This window comes from Protopterus annectens, chromosome 3.part0 (genome assembly GCF_019279795.1).
Source record: "Protopterus annectens isolate FY-2018-M chromosome 3.part0, PAN1.0, whole genome shotgun sequence".
In the NCBI taxonomy this organism is placed as follows: domain Eukaryota; kingdom Metazoa; phylum Chordata; order Ceratodontiformes; family Protopteridae; genus Protopterus; species Protopterus annectens.
In genome coordinates this window covers 1,244,502,067-1,244,527,848 of record NC_056731.1, presented here as the reverse complement: position 1 = coordinate 1,244,527,848, position 25,782 = coordinate 1,244,502,067, and positions in this window count along the sequence as shown.

The following is a 25,782-nucleotide window of genomic DNA, read 5'->3' as shown; positions in this document are numbered from 1 at the left end:
GCTGGAGTTTCTTCAGCCGGGCAGCATATGACATATGTTTGAGACCCTTTATCCTCTTGGCGAGGAATGTGTTGACAGAGCACATTTATCATATTGCCCCTTTTGACTGCATATACATGCTGATAAATTTTCTTTTTATAGCACTTTCATTCTTTACAGTATAAAAAGTTAGATATGAAATACACGATGCTGAATAAGTTAACCCCTTTTGTGTTACAGTTAAATTTTCCATTTGGGACTAAGACCCTTACACAGTTAGCCACAGACATACTAGTTGATAAAAAATGTTTATGTCACACATCTTATAAGTAGAAACATGGCACGTAGGTCCAAAGAGGTCATTATCCCATTCTAATTTGCTCTTATCAGACCAATCATAGAGTACAATGCTCCTTTCGTACGTAGCTGACCAGACATATGCAGCAACTAGACCACAGGGGTTCCTTACAAAAGAAATACAAGGTATACCAAACCTGCCTTACACAAAACACCTTAAAGCCCTCTCTCTACTCAGTCTCCTATGGATTGCTGAAGGGTGATCTATGCATGGCTTACAAGGCATCTGCAAACCCCAAACTTATGAATCCCAGCATATTCATAAATCAAACAGTACCAGAAATATAAAGTCTAGAGACATGAATTTTGTCTGTAACAGAGACATGAATTTTGTCTGTAACTTAAGCAGAACATGCTGGAGAGACAGATGTGTCCCAGAGACTGCCCCTCCTAAAGAACAGGCTTCCCATCCATGTGAAGTTGAGATCATCTATTACCCAATTTAAGTGCAACCTAGACCAGTAGATGGGGAATAGGAAATTTACACTCGGCACTGCACCCATGTCCCTTATGGACAGAGGTATCTCATAAATGCCTGAACCTGAATGTCCTATTAGGATACAGGACATCATTATTATTTCAGGCAAACTTGGTTAGGCTTAGAAAGCCCCCCTGGGTCATTAGTCTAGTATCAATTTATGACTCTATGAAAAAACCTACATTTAGCACAATGCCCATACTTTATCAAACCTTTATTGGAAATGCCATTAATCTTTACTTTGTTCTTCTCAAAATAATAGTTTAAATTCCTGCCCCTTTTATATACAAAATGTGGTTTATCACCCAATTTCGTATACAATCCCAAAGGCAGAAAACATAAGACCATTTTGTAATCAAAATGTCCTTAACATCCTTAGTCCTACTATTGAATTCGCAAATCATTGTCTCTTATATAATCTTTTCCTTCATTTATTATTTTTTCCCAAGCTATTGGATATCTAACAAGAGGTAGGAATTTGTCTTTCCTACTTAATGTCCACCCACATGTTGCACCCCAACTCTTGAAATTTGTGTTGTCTGCCAATATTGATTCAGTCTGTGTGGTATTTTCTCTTTTCTGTGGGACTGTGTAACCGTGGAGTTAGTATATGTAAGCAGCTGGGTGTGGGCCCAAGACCTTCCACATGAAAGGTGTGGGGGCAACTATGAGTACTTGCTGCCTTTGAAATTTTCTATAAAACGTGATTCAGTGAAATGTATTTTAGACAAAATTTGTTTGCAATTAACTTTTTCAGTCATTTGTGATTAGATGAAAAGGCAATGTAATGCAAACTATTCTGTATATATATATATAATGCATATATCATATGTATATATGTATAGATAGATATGCATGTATATAGATATATCATGTATGCATGCACACACACACACACACACACACACTAGTGTCATTCAAGTGCTCAGTCTGTCACATAGTTGAATTGTGCAAAGACCATTATAAGTGTTTGAAAATGAACTTATTACATTTGCCTGGTCCTTGCATTTGAAAGATCATATTTCAGGGGTTATTAGGAATTTGCTCCCCCAGTACAGTCTTGTAGTTAGTACATATAAGTTGCAAGGGCCGTGGGATGCTGGAGGACTTGCTCCTCTGCAAAACAGTTGTTTTAGTATTTTAATTTGTGTGTGTGTGTGTGTGTGTGTGTGTGTGTGTGTGTGTGTGTGTGTGTGTGTGTGTGTGTGGTCAGAAATGGTAATATCAACTTCATTCCTCAATAAATCCAAAAATAATGGGGGAATATTGGCCCAAAAGAGAAGACTTTTTTGAATATTGGTCTAATTCACCTAAAGAAAGTTAGTAGAACAGCAGGTTTTGCGTCAAAATGTATTTTCTGAACAATAAAGGTATGAAACTTTAACATCTGACCTTACTGACTAACTGTAATCTTTAGTGAATGACCAGAAAACTTTTATTAGCAGTAGGGCAAAAACATGAAGTAAAATCAGCGGCATTCTGCAAAATCAGGGACAGTTGAAAAGTAAGCTGTAGTTTTACATGTTCAATTCATTATCCATTTGTAATTTCCAACATGGCACATGCCTCCTTTTCAGTCGGTAATGTAAGAGTTTACACAGTATTGTTAAAACATGCATTCTTGCCATTGTAAAAAAAAATGAAATGATTGCCTTAGGGTGCTATCACACTGACTTTGGTGGAACCATTTCTTATCTTCAGCACAAATATCAGCTATAGCTATATGCATTCTTAAATCTTCATATATCACTCTGCAGACATTTTTGCTTGTGAGAGGAGTGCTGACAGAAGACTCTCCCACTGTACTCACTAAACTATACCTATATCTATAGTTCTCACTGCATTTCTAACCTGCTGATAACACTATATATTTCTAATCCTTTTATGTTGTTAATGTCATATTACTATATTACTCCGCTTATGATGCATCAGTTATGTTTTGTCAGTAGTATATGCAATATAATTGCTATGTAATCACTTTTCAGTTTTTTTTTTTTTTCGCTGAACTGTATATCTCTCTTCTCCTACACAGGATGAAATTTAAAATGGTCATTTGGGATCAGTGCTCCACCCAAGTTAACAAATTTAAAAATAAATAAACAAACAAACAAATAAATAAATAAATCACTGTATCTGGACTCGTAATAATTCTACGTACTGCTAAGAGTAAACATCAAAATCTAACATCCTAAAAAAATATCTCCACTACCACACATTCTGTGAAAAAGGACTGGTTCACATATTGCAGAAAAATGAGAATACAGACTTAATGGAGTTTTCAATTAACAAATAAACTTACACCCATTGAAAAATCATGTAATGTTCTCCATTTCCTGTAATTTATTGCGAGAATGAAAGGGAAATAATCTCTTTAATAAGTGAGATTCTCTTAGTCCTTGCTTTCCTTACATTGTCTTTCATATTAGCAGTACAGCTGAAATTACAACACCCCCACCAAATAAACACATAATATTATCACATAACTTAGCTATGCTGCTTGCATAAAAATAGAGAACATAAAAATAGAAAAATAGAGAAAGTAACCATTAAGCAAATTGGTATCCATGTACTGGAGCACATTATATATCATGTATACAGTAATGAAGCACAGGATAAACCATGTATATGTAATGGAGCACAGGATATATCACATATACAGTAATGGAGTACAGCATATATCATTTATATGTAATTGGAGTAAAGCATATAACATATATATGTAATGCAGCACATGATTATCATGTATGCAGTAATGGAGCACAGGATATATCATATATGTAATAGAGCACAGGATGTATCATGTATACAGTAAGGGAGCACAGGATATATCATGTATATGTAATGGATCACAGGATATACCTTGTGTAAAGTAATGGAGCACAGGGATATGTTTACAGTAATGTAATGGAACACAGGATATATCATGTATATGTAATGGATCACAGGATATACCATGTGTAGAGTAATTGAACACAGGAATATCATGTATACAGTAATGTAATGGAGCACAGGATATATCATGTATAGAGTAATGGAGCACTGGAATATCATGTATACAGTAATGGAGCACAGGATATATCATGTATATGTAATGGAGCACAGGCTACATCATGCATAGAGTAATGAAGCAGTGGAATATCATGCATACAGTAATGGAGCATAGGATATATCATGTATATGTAATGGAGCACAGGATATATCATGTATACAGTAATGAAGCACAGGATATACCATGTATATGTAATGGAGCACAGGCTATATCATGTACACAGTAATGAAGCACAGGATATACAATGTATATGTAATGGAACACAGGATATATCACATATACAGCAATGGAGTACAGCATATATTATTTATATGTAATTGGAGTAAAGCATATATCATGTATATGTAATGGAGCACAGGATTATCATGTATGCAGTAATGGAGCACAGAATATATTGTATATGTAATAGGGCACAGGATGTATCATGTATACAGTAATGAAGCACAGGATATATCATATATATGTAATGGAGCACTGGATACATCATGTATGGAGTAATGGAGCAATTGAATATCATGTATACAGTAATGGAGCACAGGATATATCATGTATATGTAATGGAGCACAGGATATCATGTATACAGTAATGAAGACCAGGATATATCATGTATATGTAATGGAGCACAGGATATATCATGTATACAGTAATGGAGCACAGGATATATCATGTTTATGCAATGGAGCACAGGATTATCATGTTTACATTAATGGAGCACAGGATATATCATATATATATATAATGGAGCACAGGATATATTATGTATACATTAATGAAGCACAGGATATATCATGTATATGTAATGGAGCACAGGATATCATGTATACAGTAATGAAGACCAGGATATATCATGTATATGTAATGGGGCACAGTATTATCATGTATACAGTAATGGAGCACAGGATATATTATGTATACAGTAATGAAGCACAGGATATATCATATATATGTAATGGAGCACTGGATACATCATGTATTGAGTAATGGAGCAATTGAATATCATGTATACAGTAATGGAGCACAGGATATATCATGTATATGTAATGGAGCACAGGATTATCATGTTTACATTAATGGAGCACAGGATATATCATATATATATATAATGGAGCACAGGATATATTATGTATACATTAATGAAGCACAGGATATATCATGTATATGTAATGGAGCACAGGATATCATGTATACAGTAATGAAGACCAGGATATATCATGTATATGTAATGGAGCACAGGATATATCGTGTATACAGTAATGGAGCACTGGATATATCATGTTTATGCAATGGAGCACAGGATTATCATGTTTACATTAATGGAGCACAGGATATATCATATATATATATAATGGAGCACAGGATATATTATGTATACATTAATGAAGCACAGGATATATCATGTATATGTAATGGAGCACAGGATATCATGTATACAGTAATGAAGACCAGGATATATCATGTATATGTAATGGGGCACAGGATTATCATGTATACAGTAATGGAGCACAGGATATATTATGTATACAGTAATGAAGCACAGGATATATCATGTATATGTAATAGAGCACAGGATATATCACGTATACAGTAATGTAATGGAGCACAGGATATATTATGTATACAGTAATGCAGCACAGGATATATCATGTATATGTACAGGACCACAGGATATATCATGTATATGTAATGGACCACAGGATATATCATGTATTCAGTAATGGACCACAGAATATATCATGTATTCAGTAATGGAGCACATGATATATCATGTATATGTAATGGAGCGCAGGATATATCATGTATATGTAATGGACCACAGGATATATAATGTATATGTAATGGGACACACAATCTATTCTCAGCTAATCTACTGTGCTTGTAAAGGATTCAGTAATGGGAAATATAAGAACATGAAGTCATAAGACCATTTATGCAATACCAGCACCAACCCCCCCCCCCCCGTGTGGTATCATGTTGTACCCCTCCTTCTCAAGAAAGACAAAACAGGTCAAGTTTTTGAGCAAAGTTATAGCTACCCATCTTATCAACCAGGTTTAATCCGAAAGGTGCTAGGGTGCTACTTTATTTATCTTGGAGGAGAAGTTTGTTCAGGAGGTTGGGTATCTCAAGAGCATTTTAGTTATGTTTTGGTTGAGACTTGCATCCCTAGTTGTTGTGTTAGTGGAGATAATGTGTGAAAATACTGGAGATCAAGCAGGATGGGGTCCCTAGAAGTGCAGAATGCAAGACATAGATCACCACTCAACAGTCTGTAAGAAACAGACTGAAGGGATAGCACTTCAAGCCATTTCTGGTAGTTCAGGGACATTCATCCAACATTTTTCATGTTTAGGAAATTTCAAAGGCTTTTTCAATTGCTTAGTATTGGCTTGAAAGCAAATCCAGAAAAGAGCATATTGCACAATACTTTGTCTAATTAAAGCTAATACATAGGGGATGACAATTGGGACATATTTCACAATACATAGTGTAATTAAGGCTACATACACTGGGGGTAACAACTATTTTTATACATTGCCTTCAGACATTAGTTGTGCTGGACAGAATGGTTTATTGACTAACTGTTGCTGCATAGTAGCTGAAGAAGTGGAAATTATTAACTCAGGATCCCAGATCCCAAAGTACATTTTCATTTTAGAATTGGGTATAGGCTTCAGTGAACAAAGAGGAAGAGAGAGTCATTTTCTAAGTCTGACAATACTATACTTGGTTTGCATTTAATTTTAGCTCTTTTTCTGTACTCCATTTGTTTACAGTTGTTTTTCCTGCTGTGATGGATGGGTGTCAAAGGGAGATTTGACAGTAATACTCAGTTTGCAGTCATTTTCAAGCTTAGTTTTACCAAAAGTTTTGAATCCTGTCTGGGGATTGGAGAAGTGGGTGCTGAAAGGGAGGGGTTCCAGTTCTAAGCTCTTGGACACATCACTAATTGCATTGCTACTCAGAGCCAAATCTAATTTCTGGTGGCTGTCCCTGAAGTCTATCCCATCCTCTTAGCTCTTCAACTAAAGAACAAAAAATACAAGAAAAAATAAATAAATAAATAAATAAGGCCTTCAGCTAACTGTAGGAAGCCAATTCACTAACTTACAGCCAAATACATGCCCTCCTCAACTGTTCAAGTGAGCAACAAACCAAAAGAAAAAATAAAAAAGGACAGTGGTTGACTGTAGGAAGCCTACTGGTTCATTGGCTTCCTTACAGCCTAAATCAAGCCATGATGAGCAAAAAAAAAAAAAGAACTTCCTTAAATTGTTACATGTACCCTCAGCTCTTCAATTGCAAAGAAAAAAAGTGAAATGAATGCATGAACAGTTAAGGTGACTTTCTGTAGCAGCAATTTGGTACTTGAATAGGGCATGATGCAGGACTGGTGCAGGAGCACTTGGTTGCTTCCTTAACACTTTGTGCCAGGGATGATTGCCCCCTTCTCCTAACCTTTGCTATGCTGCTGTTCTTACTTCACACATGGAGGATAGTATGAGATGCTGTTGTCCAAATCCAAATAAGCTGTATGAATAGAATGGCCTCCGTCTATAGCCTGAACAACCTTCTGGAAGAAGTTAACTAAATTGTGTAGGCAGGATCTTATTTTGACAAAGCCAGACTGATATGAATCTGTTCTGATAAGGTGTTTGATATAATGGTGTATGAGATCAGATATGATACATCCCATGCCTTTGCAAATCAGATTAATCAGGATAATGGGTTTATAGTCTTCGGCGTCCATGGTAGGGCCATCTTTGTGTAGGAGCATCACCGCTGCTCCTTACAATACTTCAGAGATAAAGCCTGTAGTTAAGCTCAGGCTAAGCAATTTGGGGTGACGTTCCACAAGGGCATGTTTAGTGCTAATTAATAGGGATCCCCATAGATTATCAGGCCACATGGAGTATTATTTTTTTGTGACAAAGAGCATCTTCAGTACATGTTCCATTATGAACGGATTCAGGAATTTATGGAATCAAGATAATTATTTCAGGGGAAACATTTACACTAAATTTGTTTGCGAGTATATTTGCAATGTCTATTGGGAATGAGTGGGTGGTACCATTTTAAATAACTTCAGAACAGTGCTAGGTGTTATTTCTTAGTTTCCTAATATAATTAAAGAAAGGCTTCCAATTACTCCTTGGCTTCATAAGCTAATTTGAGTTTATGATTTGTCTTACTAGCCCTAATAGTAGCTTTCAGTTCCTTACTGATATTCTGGATGTAGTCTTTAATATGAAGATTTTTAGATCTGTTGTAAGATTTACATTTTTTTTCTCTTGCTATAGATTTAATAGAGCTAGTTAAAAGGTAATTTGTTTTTCAACTCCTCAATATATATTATTCTAGCAGATTCTAGTAGACGTCCAGGTCTAGACAACTATCTACGTTGGAATAGAATACATTTGTATAAATAAAAGCTGTGTTAGTGCTGGGTGTCAGCATAAGACAAGAAGCTACCGAAGGTGGCATACTTATTCAAATCTCACAAATACAAAGTAGAACAACCATGAAAATACTTAATACATATACTGCAAATCAACACATTACCTTTACATAGTAATCTAAAAAATATATTGGGCTGAAGTTAAGAAGATCTTGAACACAGTAACTTTAATTGCTTCTTCTCCCACCTGTTATATAGAGTCAAGAAACTCCTTTCAGTATTTTGTTCCTGCTTAAAGCAACTTTTCTTACTTCCTCACCAGCCCACATTTCAACAACTCCTTATTGTCTTCTAATAATTTCCACTACTTCTCAACTATAATATGTAATTTCAAACCCCTTTCTAGGAATGCCAATCAGTCATTTCTACCTATAGCTCTCAAAGGAAATTCACTGCCCAGTCTCCAACTTCACTTCATCTGTTACCTTAAAAAAGCTTTGCCACATTCATAACTAACCCACTCAGTCCTGTCTTCAGCCTCTGTATCTGCACTTGCTTAGTTATAAATGAAAGGTTGCTATTAAAATCTGTCTTCTTAAAGTCTGCAAGTCCATTGTCCCTTAACACTACAGCTCAGTTGCAAATATTTCTATTTCTGCTTATGTATTAGAAAAGCTTATATATTATTAAATTGTACAATACATTCAAGATAACCACTAACACCTTATTATCATGGATTCTATTCATGCTTTAACATTTCAACACCACAGACATTATTTTTAAAATAAGAATAAAGAGCTTCTCAGTGGAGTAATAATTGTGGACCTGAAAAAGTAGTCCATTATCTTGAGGGACAACTCCTTGAGAAGTGATTATTCTATTTCTTATTGCTGAATATTTCACTGATGAATTGAGTTGATTAGTCCTATGTCTATAGTAAGGGCTGTTCAGTTTACTCTGTGACAACAATGCAATCTTAGAGATGGTCTATATGTGCGTGTGTATATATATATATATATATATATATATATATATATATATATATATATATATATATATATATATATATATATATATATATATATATATATATATATATATATATATATATGTGTGTGTGTGTGTGTGTGTGAGCTTATATTCATTTATTTATACTTTATTGACCGGGTTAGTCCCTGTATGTCTCATAAGAGACCAAAAAGGGTATTCATACCGAGAAGGGAAATTTGTCCAGGACACCAGGGAACTTTCTGCCACCAAACTGAAGCAGATAGGATCATGGTTTAATGTTTTATTTGAAGTATGACACACTCAGGAGTGCAGTGCCCCCCTTATGCTGCACTGCAGTACTCCCCTTATACTGCACTGCAGTGTTTGACTACCTGCCTGGTGTGGGAAGAGAACCATACCTGTTGAACTAAAGAGAGTTATATGTGTGTGTGTGTGTATATATATATATATATATATATATATATATATATATATATATATACACACACACACACACACACACACACACACACACACACACACATATATATATATATATATATATATATATATATATATACACACACACACACACACACACACACACACACACACACACACACACACACACACACACAGACACATACATGTGTACACACACACACACACACACACACACACACACACACACACACACACACACACACACACACACACACAGTTGTAACTTGAATCATTTATGGTTGAATTTTGTTTTATATAGTGTACTTAAGTAAGGTGATGGAGGAAAAACAATGCTTGAATGTAAATGTGGTGGTTGTGTTATAGCAGTTGGTGTGCATGTACAAGTGGTCTTGGGTTAGTGTTAGAGTAAGAGCTAGGTAAGGGGATAGAGTTAGTTTGGTGTTGCATGTGGTCTGTGTCTTTCTGTCTTGTGTAGGTGCACTGTTAGGGAAACAGCTTTTTGTGACATAATGCATACAGCTAGGGTTAGAGGCAGGGTTAGAGTTAACACGCACATGAGTAAGGCTGTGTAGGGAGGCACAGTCTTCCTACTGACTGCATTAGATCAAAATGGTAATTTCTGCTCATCATATTCTCTTTCTAAGATGATATCTTCCACTTATACATATTTTTCTCCAAGATAATTTTATCCAAGTTTATTTTAGGTTTTCCCATAAGAAAATGATTACTAATTCCAAAAAAAAAATAAAAATTAAAAAATAAAAATAGGAAAACATAAGTGGTCTCTCCCACCATCTTTACTCCCAATACATCTGACTCTTCATAATTTAAATTATTTTATCTAGATGACTCCTATAAATAAATATTCTGTTTGACTATTCCTTAAACTTCAGATATCCTATTGTTTAACTTTCTTGCCCCATAGCTTAGAAAATCTATTGGCAGAATTATTCACATCTTTAAATTGGAATATGCCTTTCCCAGTATCGCATCAGGAAACACCCAAAGTGGCAATGAATTGTATATATAAATAAATGAACAAACAAATAAATATGCAATTATATTAATCTAACACCCATCATTGCACATTCCTTATCTCCACCTGTAATACCCTTTCATTTGATAAAACTTGCCATTTTTTCTACCCAGTCTTCATAGGTTCTTCTTACCAAGCTTCTATTCCACACTTGTCTGCATACTGACTATAACCTGTTACTTCTTCTGTCTGAACTGTAATAATTCAGGGAGACTGACTTTACTTGAATATCCCATTATCTATGATAGAGAGAAAGCCTTCTACAGAAGTGATCCTATTGTATGGAACTCCCTCAATCCCAATATTAGAAACTGTTCACACATTAACACATTTCGAATAACTCTTCACAACTATCCATTTGAATCTACCAAATTTTAAATACATTGGTAGACAACCTTAATGTTTCCTCCTTGCCTCTCTCTCTCCTAACTCCTATTCATCTCTGCTTTTCCTCATCAGACATTCCTTAATCACATTACAACATCCCTTTATTACTCTCTCACTTTTATTTAATATTGTCATTTAATTATTCTGTTTGAGTATATATGCTTGGTAAGTTTGCATAGTTCTTTTACTCCTGCAAAAGTGTATAAGTTATTAATTCTGAGAAATATGTGCCTTTATTCTGTATCATGACTAAAATAATAATAATACCAGTCCACCTACCCTGTGACTAAACACTACATCTGCAGCATTCTTAACCAATCTTATTTGCAGTTTATCAGCAGACATCTAGCTGTCATTTATTCTATTGATCTTTTGTTGACTGGGTTAGGCCCATTAGGCTAGTGGCCTCTTTCCAGTGGAGACCCAAGTTGATATTTATACTGCTAGGGGAAATTTGGCCAGGACATCAGTGAACTTTCCCTACTCTTTTCAACAGGTGCTGTGGGATCTTTTACATCCACCTGAGCTACCACCAACTCAAGCAGATAGGACCTTGGTTTAATGAGGCTCTTAGAAGTGCAGTACCCCCCCCCTTATGCTGGACTGCAGTATCAGCAGTCCAGCTGCCTGGTGTGGGAATAGAACCCACAGCCTTTTGTCTGAAAGGCTCAATTAGAAAGGAGGCAATTGGGTTACCCAAGCCAGATAATTAAGATGTTCAATGGCAGGAAGAGAATAATCATACTGGTAGGAAACAATACAAGATATTAAATGAAGCATCATACAACATATTTAAATCTATCAACTTTATTAAATTCATATGACCAGCTAAAAGGATCTCCACTAGCACTTCATAATCTCCTAGATTTGGCTTTAAGTTTTAAAAATGTTTGCTGCTGGCCTTGGTACATAATTTATATTTTAATGACTTCATTAAAATAGCTTGAATAGTACTTAATATTACTTTGTACAAACTTCTGATGCAGTTTATCGGAATAATTATCACCAAATTTACATGTGAATTATTCACTTTACAAAATGCTTTGGAAGGACATAATGTAAAATAGATTCCCTACAAGTGATTGAATCAAAGTGGATGAGGTTGCAACTAGTTCAGTATCAGCAAGATAAGTGATACCTCATCAATTGTGGTTCATTGCTGGCACTGTTTCTATTACAGTAATGGTAATGATTCACAGTTGTGCAGTTTTTCAGTTTTCCACATGGTTGTGCAACCAAGGATTTAGTAAATATAAGTAAGAAAGTGTGAAGGGCAAAGCCACTACATGGAGATGTATGGGGACGTATTCCCCTAAAATTGTTCAATTATGTTTTATGTCTGGATAAAGCTTTGACTATGTGTGCTCATCTGGTGGTAGCATAATCCAAATGTAATTTTGTGGTTGATTGTGATGATATGATCATTTTCATTCACAATTTTGTAGGGAAACCTAATTGCATATTTTCTGATAGGAGCATGCTTGCTCAGTACAACCAGAAAAGTTCCTCTGGAAAACAGAAATTATGGTAACAAGACGACATGGTGTTAGTGCAGCCCTCAAAGTCCTCATGAAGGAGTCACATTCCATTCAAACAATGCTGTGAGCAGCTGCATTGATCCCAGAATGCACCAAAAGGTAGACTGTGTGGTCAGTTTCCAGAAAGAAGTTGTATGAGCATTGTCACTAATTGCATCTGACATGATACTGGCAGTTGTGATGTGACTGGGTAAAGAAGACCCAGTCAAGAAGATCATTTTTCCTTCTACTAGTGTCCTTTCTGATCAGACTCATCACAACTCATTTTATCTCATTCCCTCCAAAGGACATCTGGAGGTTATAATGTAACTTCCAATGTTTACAGCCTGAGCATTTTTCAAAATATATTAATGAACACACGGTTCTAAAAAAAATGTTCATATCTCTAGAACCATAGTGGTTACTAAAGAAGTGAAACTGACAACTGTTCAATGCAAACTAATCTTTATGGCAACATCAATAATTACATTGTAGGTCTTAAAATGGATTTTATAAGACACGATAAACACAGTAAATATCAATGTGCAGTATTTTGTAAACAGCTCACTAACCACTCAATATTCACATATACTTCCAACAACACTCTGCTCATCCATCTCTGAGCTTTTATATGAGTTTAAGTAGTTCTGCATGTATCACATGGTTGTTGAGATAATTATAGGTATATAACTATTAGGATGATGTAAATAAATAGTATATAAATAGCAATTAATAGTCTTTACCTGCAGTTCGAAACCAAGTATCAGTGCAGTTGCGCTGTTAGACATGGAAGCTTTAAGATGAAATCTTTTAATAGCCTGCAGGTAGCATGATTTTGTAATGATAAGTGTAGATATAAATTGCAATGTTAGATGCCTAGAAGTATCAGCAGAATGTGACTAGAGAAACACGTGGAGGCATCACTAGGGTTTAATGACATATGTCTTTGGTATAAAAATTGTTGTTATTGCAGGCAACTGCAATGGAACCAAAGAAAATGAAAGTAAAGGTGAAAGACAGAACATTATACCTGCCTGATACAGTCTCTATTGAAGGCAACTTACACAGCCATGGATCTCACATCCATCTTATGTGGTTTAAGCCAGAAATCTAAAGGAGCTTACATACATGACTTGCACAACCTGATCTTCGTCAGTAACTCATATATCTTGTCTTTGAGGCTTATGGCATTACATTTCATAACTTTTATTCCCTTCTCATTTCATTACATTGGGTCATCTGGTGTCACCAACAGGGATATTGTCCACTAGAACTGGTAGGAGATAGGGTCAGGCCAGGTATGCCTTAGGCACTAATATGTGGCAGGCTACTATAAGACTGCCTGTGTAAGGACAAGATGATATAGAGTCTTCCCTATATATATATATGCCATCAAGGATTTAGTTATGAGTTGTAGCTGCAATCCCGTGCAGCTACACAGACATGTGGGTGGAATGGCATAATGGTTATGATGTTTACCTTACACACACAAGATACAGAGTTTGATTCTCACCCTTGGAATACATTGATAGGCTCAAAAAGACACCCTCCAGGGTTGTTAACCTAGTAGTTACTTATGAACCTATGTGCATATAACAAAAGAAGCCATTAATCATGAAATGGTGACAAGGAATGAAGTTCGCTAGCAGGGTATGAGAGACACTGAATACAGAGTAAGCATTATTACAGGTATTACAACAAAAGAAAATGAATAAAGGATAAAGCCACAAATTAAAAAAAAAACTACCCAACAGTTCAACACAGGTACAATCACTAGTAACAGAATGGGTAACTTCAGTCCATCCCACCAAGTTCAGCTGACTGAATGGTTATCTAAGAAAATAATTTTAACCTGCCTCAGAATCACCTGACATCAGAGGTAGTTGTGTTAGTCCTGCATGTACAGGAGACATAATCTCCTCTATGGGGAATCTGGAGGGCTTTGTCCATGTGCAGTTCTTTTATGAGAGGCCTGCTCATTCAGAAGAAATGACCACATGGCTTTCAGCTAACCAGTCTGTGATTAAAAGTGATATATTAATTGCAGAATTATTTGCATGTACATATGTTTATATTTAGGTCTTTAGATTTCTTTATTAATTATGTAGGTTGGATATTATTAGGATTGCTGGATTAAGTGCTACTCTAACTTAATTCTTTTAAGCAAAGGATCAAAATTCTTTAAAAGCTATAAACAAAACACATATCCTTGGTCCTCTTTTAATTGCTTTTTTAGTGAAATAGATTTTCACTGGAAAACATCACCCAGACTCTGCTACAACTTGCTGTGAGGGAAAGGTTAGTTTGCTTTTGTTTTCTTGTATTTTGTATTACTTTACTGCATTCTTCTGTTTTGTATATTGTGGTTTGTTTTCTTTACACTGTGTTTTACTTTTATTCTGCTTTTAATTGCATATTAAAAACAGAAAAGAGACCACAGCTGTGTCTCTTGTGAGTCACACAGAAATTAGAACAGATCCACTAAGGAGATACAAAGAAGACAGAATAGGTCAATTACAGTTAATTGTCTGTGAAATGAAGGTGGAGCTAGGAACTAAACCTTCTATTTAAGGGGCAGAATAAAACAGTTCAAAGCTTCACTGGAAAAGCTCAAGCAGACTCTGTTACAACTTGCTGTGAGGGAAAGATTAGTTCGCTTCTGCTTTCTTGTATTTTGTGTTACTTTACTGTCTTCTTCTGTTTTGTATATTGTGATTTGTTTTCTTTACACTGTGTTTTACTTTTATTCTGCTTTTAATTGCATATTAAAACTAGGAAAGTAGCCACAGCTGTGTCTCTTGTGAGTTACACAGAATTTTTTCCATCCTCCTACACTGATGCTGTTGTGTTCTTAAGCTCAGCTGTCTTTCTAGTTGCCTACCCCTTATGTTAATTTGACCACATACCTCCTCGCCTCTCACCTTTCATTGGCTGTTGTGAGCAAGCACAAAATTATCATTTTGGGAAATCATTCCCCTTCAGCTATTTAAATTTTTTGGCCATCCAACTATATTCCATAGAATGAGAATACAAAGTGTCTACCCCCCTTTCAATCTATCATTCTCTTTTAAAATTAGACAGAAATCCAAAAAAATGCTGACTGTCCAGTACTCAAAAACTTTTATTCAGGAAACCACAAGAGTTAAGTGCTTTCATCAGCAATCACTGGCTGACTTTATCAGAACTGAATTAAAACAAAAAAAAATTAAATTATAGCATAAAAGCATTACCTGATTCAATTAAACAATCAAGAAAATAGTGAAATAGTAATTAAACTATTTACTTGATTGTTTAATTGAATCAGGTGATGCTTTTATGCTATAAATTAAACATGTTTTTGTTTTAATTCAGTTCTGATGAAGTCAGCCTGTGGTTGCTGATGAAAGTGCTTAACTGTTGTGGTTTCCTGAATAAAAGTTTTTGAGTACAGGACAGTCAGCAAGTTTTTGGATTTCTGTCAAGTTTTCTGTTGGTTCTTGGTTTCTCTTTTAAAATTAACTACATGTGGCTCCACAATAAAACACCTAAAGCTTAACTTACTCCCTCTTTCATAGATAACTGCTTAGTGCACACTGCAGTGCTTAGGACAGGCTTGTCCAACCCATGGGCCACAGGCTGCATGTGGCCCTGGACAGCTAGTAATGCAGTCCCACAAGATTGCAGACTTTTAACACTATGTGATTCTTAGTGATAATTTTCATGACCTGATTGTGTGGTGCTTGAGTGTGGACTAAGTAGGTGACAATGGAATGCTGTGTAAGGAAGGGCACAGTGCAGTGCTAAGTTTGCCTTTCATGCCCGCCACACTCAGTCAGTTGAATCGAAACCCGATTGTATCAGGCATTAAATGCACATGTCCATTTCATGAGTAAAAGTCAGTAATTGCTGATAATAATATTTCAACCTACCTGCATGTATGTACCTGTGAAGGCAGGCATTTTTTGTTATGCAGACATGTAAGTTTTCTTATTTATTCAACTTGGGCCTGTTGTGTTATTTCATAAAACAAAATTAATAAGTTAAAATATGTTAAAGGACAACAATAGAATTCTATTATTAAATGCTCAACTTCTCTGTCTTTTTCCTCTCTATTTACTGTCCTTGCTATGAATAAACAACAATGCAGCATTTAAAATATTTTAAATTGACTGTTTCTCTCCACTAGAACAGTACCTTACTGTACTGTGGTAATTTCACTTTCAAAAAACTTTTGTCGCACCCTGCTGCAGTCTCCAATTCACTGATGTCATCAAGGCCATTGAATACAGGTAGTTTTCTGGCCATTTCCCCACCAAACTGACATCACCACTACCATCCTAAAACCCCACCCATGCTGTGATGTCACAGCTCCCTGATCCTTTCCGTACCCCTACAGAAAGTAAAGACTAGAACAAGGAAACAGTACATGAGCTAAGTCTCTTGCTTTGAGCTGTTGATTACAGTAGGTAACTTCTCAAATTACCCTTAGCACTCTGACAGCTAGGGATGTTAAGGGGTGAAAGGGGGTGAGAGATGAGTCAAAGTAATATAATTCAGGCTTCACAAAAAAGCTGTAGTTCAGACATTCTAAAAAGAATCAGTAGTAAAAAGCACTTTGAAAGTCTATTCTATGGCATTTGCGCTGTTTGTGTTTTAAGTAGTCATTGAATCGCATGAAATGTTACTTAAAACGAACTGACTGAAAGACAGCAGTGTATGCATGCAAAATCAATGCAGTAAAAGGAGCTTTAAGAAGAAAGAGGCCTGCATGATGTAATTATTTACAAACACTGCATTATGGGATGCCTAGAGGCAGGCTAAACAATCATAATTACTCCAAGTTGCCAGACCCCATGTGGTCAGACTCAGAAATTATGTATAAAAATATTTAAAAACCTGTAAATAGTCCCAGAATGGTGTTAAAATGTAGGAAACACCAAACCATGATGAAATAAACATGTTTTTGAGTCTATGGGCGTAATTCTCCTTTAAAATATTTTTAGCAGCTCTGCTATAGGAATTACAAAGGTATATCAAATAGTTATTTTGCTCATGATATTGTTATAATTACATTTGCTCATGATATAGTTATAATTACATATATAACATCCCTAATACTAGAAATATAAATGGTTGCTAATTTATTAATTTTTTTATTTAGCATGTCATCAACATTATCTCAAAAGAAAATAGAGCCTAAAAAAATTGTGGATGAAGGAAGCATGTTCAATGAAAACTGAACAGATGAATACTATTTTGTTGAGACAAATAATAAGCCACTATGCTTAATATGTAGGGAAATCATGTCAGTTTTCAAAGATTACAATTTAAAAAGACATTCTCCTGGATTTACTAATCTTCCGTGCAGGACTAATCTAGTCCTGCATGGAAGTGGCAGTTTAAGAGGAAGAAGGCAGCATGCCATGCATATTAATGAAGGAGCGCTGGCTGAGCTCCAAATCCTACACTGAGCGTGGATGAGTGCAGGGACCATGTCTGAGAGCAGACCTCTCAGAATAAACATGCCCCTGCAAAGTAGAACAGAAGAAAGTGTAAATAAATGAATGAGAACACTCATAGGTGTCCACATATCCCCACCATCAGTCCCCATGTGTTCAACAGCAACAGTACATTGAAATAAAATGAAGAAACCCTTGTATTTATTTTTTTTAAAACCCCGAGTACAGCTAACCATAGGTGCGTGGGTTTGCCCATCGCTTAGCTACTGTAAAAGCAGCTGAAAAGGCTGAAGAGGATGACAAGGAATATATATGCAAATGAAGCAGCACAGCGATAGTGTAGTGGTTAGAGCATCCGCCTAATGAACAGGAATTCCCGGTTCATGTCCCACTACAACACATATAATTTTCCATGTGAAATCTGTATATGAACATATTTTTACATCTTTTTGCCATATAACCTACATAATAAGATTTAAAGGTGAACTGGAGTACTGCATGAAATGCACATGTGAAGTTTCAGTGGCATAATGAATAAGGCACTAGTAAGCAGGTTTAAGCACACATAAGCAGTAATAAGTGCGGCTAAGTGTATTTGCATGTGGGTAAGCATTGCCTACACAGATTAAGCAAAGTAGAAGTTAACTGAGTATAAGAAACTGTAACTGGAGGTTAGCAGTGCTTACCATTGTGCAAACCCGCGCAAACCTGCTTACAACAGCTTTAAAGTGCCTTAATCACTCTGGATCCAACGGCCCATGTTCTGGCCAGCAACAAAATAAATTGCTTCTGCAAGGCTCAAACTCAGGACCCTGTACACTATAGTCACAGTAGTTAACCACTAAGCCATCATAGCAATAGCAATGCATGAGGTATCAGCAAACTAACCCTCACCACAGGAAAATCAAACCAAACATGTGAACTGAATCTATGTACAGTGTGAAGTGGTATAACCTACTACATAACATAAATATGTGAACTGGAGTACTGCACTAAGACCAGATGTGAGGTGTTATTGCAATAAAGTGTTGAAGTTCCCAGGACCCCATACAGCATACGTACACATGAATCAAGGATACAAGACACATATATAACATGTAATGAAGAAGACATCAATGCCAAAAGGTAAATATCATGCAAATCAAATATTAAGCACCGCTAAGCATTGCACAGCACTGTTACCCAGACTACTGGCAGGATACTACCAGTGGGAGAAACATTGTCAACCTGAAAAGTCTAATCTTAAACAAATGCATATTCATTCCTAGCGGGACGACCCCAAAAATTCTGCTAAAAAGAGTCCTCGGGGTAAAATGCCATGCCTTACAGGTAAGCAAAGAAGGATGTGTATGTTCCTGGACTGAATGTGTGGGAACTCTGAAGATCCATGGGGGTGAGACAACCTACATGATGGGTCCTGAGAAATGGCTGCTAATTTCCGGTTACAGTGTCATACACCCAGTAAGCCTCTAAATTGCTTAACCTGTGTAGGCAGTTCTTACCCCCATGCAAACCCACTTACAACTGCTCAAAAGTACCTTAATCACACTGTATCCAATGGCCCTTGTTCTGCCTAGCAAAAAAAGAAACTGCCTCTGCAAGGCTCAAACTCAGGATCCTGCACATATAGTCACAGTAGATAACCACCAAGCCATCATAGCAATAGATATGAATGAGGTATCAGCAAACTAATCCTCACCACAGGAAAATCAAACCAAACATGTGAACTGAATCTATGTACAGTGTTATATTGGATAACTTGTCACAGAACATAAATATGTGAACTGGAGTACTGCAGTTAACATAGATTTGAGGTGTTATTGCAATAAAGTGTAGTAGTCCCCAGGTCCCCATACAGTGTATGTACACATGAATCACGGATACCAGACACATATATAACCTGTAATGAAAAATAAATCATTGCCAAATGGCAAATATAGTGCTAATTAACTATTAATCAATGCTAACCACAGCACAGCTCAAGTTAGTAAGTGTAAGCAATGTGTAGGGGAGCCAATTCAATCTGCCTAATGGTATACCTCTTTAAGCAGTGCCAACCTCATGCAAGCAGGTCTGCCCATAGCTTAGCCTTTTCAAAACTGACCAAACATGGGGAAGTGTAGGAAAATGTCCGTATTTAAACCCCACAGGTGGGAATACTACCCATAACTGGCTGTAGCTTCCTTCTGCAGGCAGAATGGCTGGTGTGGGTGAAGGCACTCGGCATCCAGGAGTCAAAAATCATGGTATGGCTCCTGGTAAAACACCATGATCAGAGACTACTGTCGGGCCAGTACCAGGGCTCGCAGTATAAAATGGAGGCCTGGGACAGTCTCGCCCGTGACCTCACCAGTGCCACAGGTGTCCCCCAGACTGGTGAGCAGGTCAGGCACCACCATGCTGACCTGAAGCGGCTGAGGGAGGATGTACCGGAACAGTGGATCCAGGAGTCTTGGCAGATGCCCAATGCCCCAGTACTGAGTAAGTACTCATTCTACTAAGTAGTAAATAATTGCCTAGCTTGTGTATACTATGGATAGGTATGGCTAAATATCACTGCATTTCTCTGACAGCTGCAGATAAGCAGGCCGTGAACCAGCAAGCCAAAGATGCTAAGCTGCAAAGGCTGCATCATGAGGCAGGTTAGTAATCAGTCTGCATGCACTGTCATAACAAATAAATATAAGAGCCTTAGAAAGTGTTGTACCAGCAGAAATAAATGTGTAATAGTCTGTGAATAAAGGTTAACCCCCCTGGAGCTTCTGTTTACTCTTCTCTCATATGTTGGCGATCTGTTCCATACTATAAATAGTACTGTTGTATCTTAAGCAGTGTCACTCACACCTTGGTATGCAGATAAAATGGGCATGAAGTCCTGCATAACAACGTTGGAAGTGCCAAGAGGTCAGTTATATTGTACAAGTTAGGGAGACTTAGAAAACAGTCGAAAGCTTTATATCAGTTCCCTGATAGCACAGTGTACTGTGATCTTAGCTATAGTATTTTGTCACACAAAGCAGGGGTTTGAATCCTGGGAGTGCTACTAAGTTGTATGCATAATCATACCCCCACAACTGTACAGATTTTGATACAATGTTCATATAGAAAGCTGTATGCATAATTGCACCCAACAGTACAGAATTTGCTAGAATGTTCAAATTGTAAGTTGTATGCATATTCATACCCCACAACTGTTCCAATCTGTCCAGCATGTCCAGATAAATGGCCCATATCACCAGCTTGGTACCCTGTTCACCTGAAAATCCAGTGTGATGATCCAAGAAATGTAGGCAGCTGCCAGTGACATAACTGATAGTCAAATGTGCACATAGTCAGAGAATGTATATGGAAACAAACCTGTCATTCTAGCACCTCACCCAAAGTGTATGACAGTAATTCTCAACATATGTTGCATTAACACCTGCAGCTTGTCACGCCTGTATATAAGACACAGGTCACATATATAATAATTTATAAACATACCTTTCCCTTTCCCTCCCATTCCTTTGGTTTGGCTGCTGTATGTCCTGACCCTGGTGCTGGATGTTAATCTAGAATTTCCACTAGTGCCTTTCTGGTATCTGAAACCTCCTACACAAGAGACTCTGCCCTGCTGGAAAACCTGATACTGTGTCCACCAAGCCCAACATTGCAAACATCGGGGGTTACATCTAAGTCAGACTTTAAAAATTTCCACTAGTGCCTTTCTGGTATCTGAAACCTCCTACACAAGAGACTCTGCCCTGCTGGAAAACCTGATACTGTGTCCACCAAGCCCAACATTGCAAACATCGGGGGTTACATCTAAATCAGACTTTAAAAGTATGTTACCTGTATATGTTTAACCTAGACCTTTGAACCCTAGAATTCTGGTCTAGCTACCTGCCTAGGACTACCAGCAGTCAATACCAACTTTCTTATCTGCAGGCCTTTCCAAACCCTTACTTACTAAGCTCCCAAAGCAACCATTGTTAGTTCTACATCCTGTATCCTCAACACTGTTTCTGTCTCCTACTATTTTCCTCCTTTCACCCCTTCCTTACCTGCACAACTGTGAATTACCTACTGGCCACTAGGTGGCATCCTCCAACTTTCGGTTGGCTCCCTTTTCACTTGCTCTGTAACTCTCCAGTACCTCTCTTCTTGTACCTGGAACTCCTAGCCCACAACTGCTCTTCTTTCTCTCCCTGGCCCCTGACAAATCTCCCTTCTTACCCTTCTTTGCTACTAAACATCTGTGCACTCACCTCTAAACATATTTCCACTGTATTGCTTCTTTCTTACCTGTACAAACTTACCTACTGGTTCTACATATTTTCTGATTGTTTTTCCTGTGCACTACAACTCTTTTGTGTCTACCCGCTCCGTTCGCCCTTCGGGCTCACTCCGCTCCCCTCCCTGCCCCCAAATCCCACCCGCCCCTGGGTCCTCTACATTTATCTCTACTTAGACACTCCCCCCTCTCTCACTACCACTCACAACTTTCTGTCCCCACCCCCTCCAAAATTAATCCCCTCCCTTCTCTTCCTAACTACTTGTCTGACCACATCCTGTTACATCACCCACTTAGAACCAACTTAATATGCCTATCCAATACCACCCCACCCTACTACTAATTCTCATAACAACCCTTACAACTACCTATCTCTCAACCTCCTATGAACACAGCTTAGCCACAACTCTCACTATCCCACTCAAACATACCCAAACTATTCCCCCACCTACTTTCATTAACAATTATAATGTCATCTATAAAACCTCTTATCTACTACCTAAATACCACCGTCTTTCTCACACCAAATACTGCATTCATAACCCCAAAAAACATGATATTTACCAGTTCAAACCATCACAATTCTATAACCTTTCATTAATTAGCTCACTGATACATGGAGACATACACCCAAACCCAGGCCCTGACCTATCTCCATTATCAACCAACTGCCAACTAGTTAATCCAAAGCTAACACCACCTACCAAACCTCCCAAATCACTCTCTATAGCCCAACTTAATATACGTAGCATCTGCAATAAAATACCACAAATTCATGCTCTACTTGAAGTCCAACAGTTCGACATTCTCTGTCTAACTGAAACATGGCTCAAACCAACAATAAAAGACAACAAAATTATTCCCCCTGGCTACAACATCCTGAGACAAGACCGCTTAAACAAAAAAGGTGGCGGAGTAGCTATACTCTATAAAACAGGCCTACAATTAAGCATAACAAATCATACCCTTTTAACTGACACACATGCGGAATTAATTATCTCAAAACTTCAAATCAATCCTCACAAAACTATAAATATTATCTGTACCTATATTCCCCCAGGCAATAACCCTATAATATTAGAAGACCTACTAAACTGGCTTTCTCTAAATCTCCACCAAGAAACAATACTCTTAGGAGACTTGAATATTGACTGGAACTTATGTGAACATACTAATCCATCTACTTTTATTAACCTGCATGGCTTCACTCAACACATAAACTTCCCTACAAGAACAAACAAACATAGTAACAAAGAAGCTGTACTTGATTGGATCTTAACAAATAGTCCCCAACAAAAATATACAACAGGAACTCTCCCAGATGACCTCAGTGATCACTCCCTAACCTATATCATCAGGCATAAAACTAGTTTATCTATCCCAACTCAAGTTCGTATAACCCGTTGCAAAAAGAATTTTGACCCCAATCTGTTTCACAACTCATGCAAGTTAACTGGTCACCTCTCAAATTCCTCCCAATAGATGAAGCTGTTAACCACTTCAATAATACCTTTCTCACCATCCTTGAACACCATGCTCCCTTGCGTTCCATTCGTATGAAAGCTAAAACAGCACAATGGCTCTCTAACAAAACTAGGCAACTAATTCTTAATAGAAATAAAGCTTGGAAAAAATGGCGAACCACTAAAAATATAACCGATCATCTCTCTTTTAAACAAAAAAGAAATATGACAAAACAAGCCATACTTTATGATAAAAAACTATTACACTCAATTACAACAATCTTCCCTCCACCAACCACATAAATTTTGGACTGCTATTAATACTCTCCTATCCCCTGGCAAAGCTGCCACACCAAATCCATTAGGCTCCAACACCAACTCCCCTACAGAAATAGTTAATGCCTTTAACACCTTCTTTACTTCAGCCATTCTAAAGCTAGCAGACCAACAAAGCCCTGATACCTCTAAACTATCTATCCCTAGCTCTACTCCCCCCCATTTCACATCCAACCCATACCTACCTCCTACATTTTGTCCCTACTTCAAAAACTTAAGCCAACAACCCCTTCAGCTGACAAATTACCTGCAGAATATCTCCAACTATGTGCCAAAGCTATAGCCTACCCCATCTCTCTATTAATTAATAGGACTATAAAAGAATACACTATCCCTACAGTCTGGAAAATCTCACACATTATCCCTCTCTTCAAAGGAGGTGACTCTTTGGAGTATTCTAACTTCCACCCTATAGCGTTACTATCTCCTCTTGCAAAAATAATGGAGAAATGTATACACAAACAGTTACTTAATCACCTGTTAAGCAACAATCTCCTAGCTAGCTGCCAACATGGGTTTCGCCCATTCCATAGTACTACCACCGTCCTACTATCCTTCATCGACTCTATCAACATAAATCGCAACAAGAACACTCCTTCCTCTGCATTCTTTGTAGACCTGTCAAAAGCCTTTGATATGGTTAATCATCAACTTCTCCTACACCGCTTAAAGTCCCTCTCTCTTTACAACCAAGCCTTAAGCTGGTTCTCATCCTATCTTGAAAATCGCAAACAGGCAGTTCTCTGGGATAACCATCTCTCTGATCTTCTCCCCACCTCTATAGGAGTCCCTCAAGGGTCCATCTTAGGTCCTCTTCTGTTTTCCATTTTTATAAATGATCTGCATCTAGCCACTCCTCTATCTACTTGTATTCAATATGCTGATGACACAACTATCATTTGCTCTGCCACAACCCAGACTGAACTTCACTTGCTAACACAAAACACCTTCACCACCATCGAGCAATGGTTCTCCAACCACTGTCTCCTCCTGAACCCCAAGAAAACCAAACTTCTGCTCTTTCCACCCACTCACCTATCTCCCCCTATTGATTTCACACTTACATCTAACAATGGCACACTTATTGCTCCAGACCAAACAACTAAACTACTGGGTATTACTATCGACAACGAACTAAAATTTGACTTTCATATCAACTTCACTATAAAAACAACTAACAGGAAACTTGGTTCTCTCTATAGAATCAAATCTTTCTTAACACCTGAAGCCAGAACTATAATAGCTAGAACCCACTTAATCTCTACCCTATTATATGCTTCCTCTATATACACTAATCTTTCTAAGTACAACCTCAATAAACTAGCCATGTCATACAACAACATAGCCAGATTTGCCACTGCCTCTCCATACAGAACTCACCACTGTTTGAATCTTTCAAAACTAGGGTGGCTTGAACTACCCCACCTCATACAATACTATCAACTCACTATTGCACATAAAGTCCTTTATCACCCTGAAAACACACCAATGTTCTCCACCCTCATAACGCCCTATCACAATATGAGGCATCTCCGTTCCTTCAACAACACACTGATAAAAACTTCTAAATCAAACAATGTAGCAGGAGACTCCAAATTTTCCAACTCAATTGGCAAA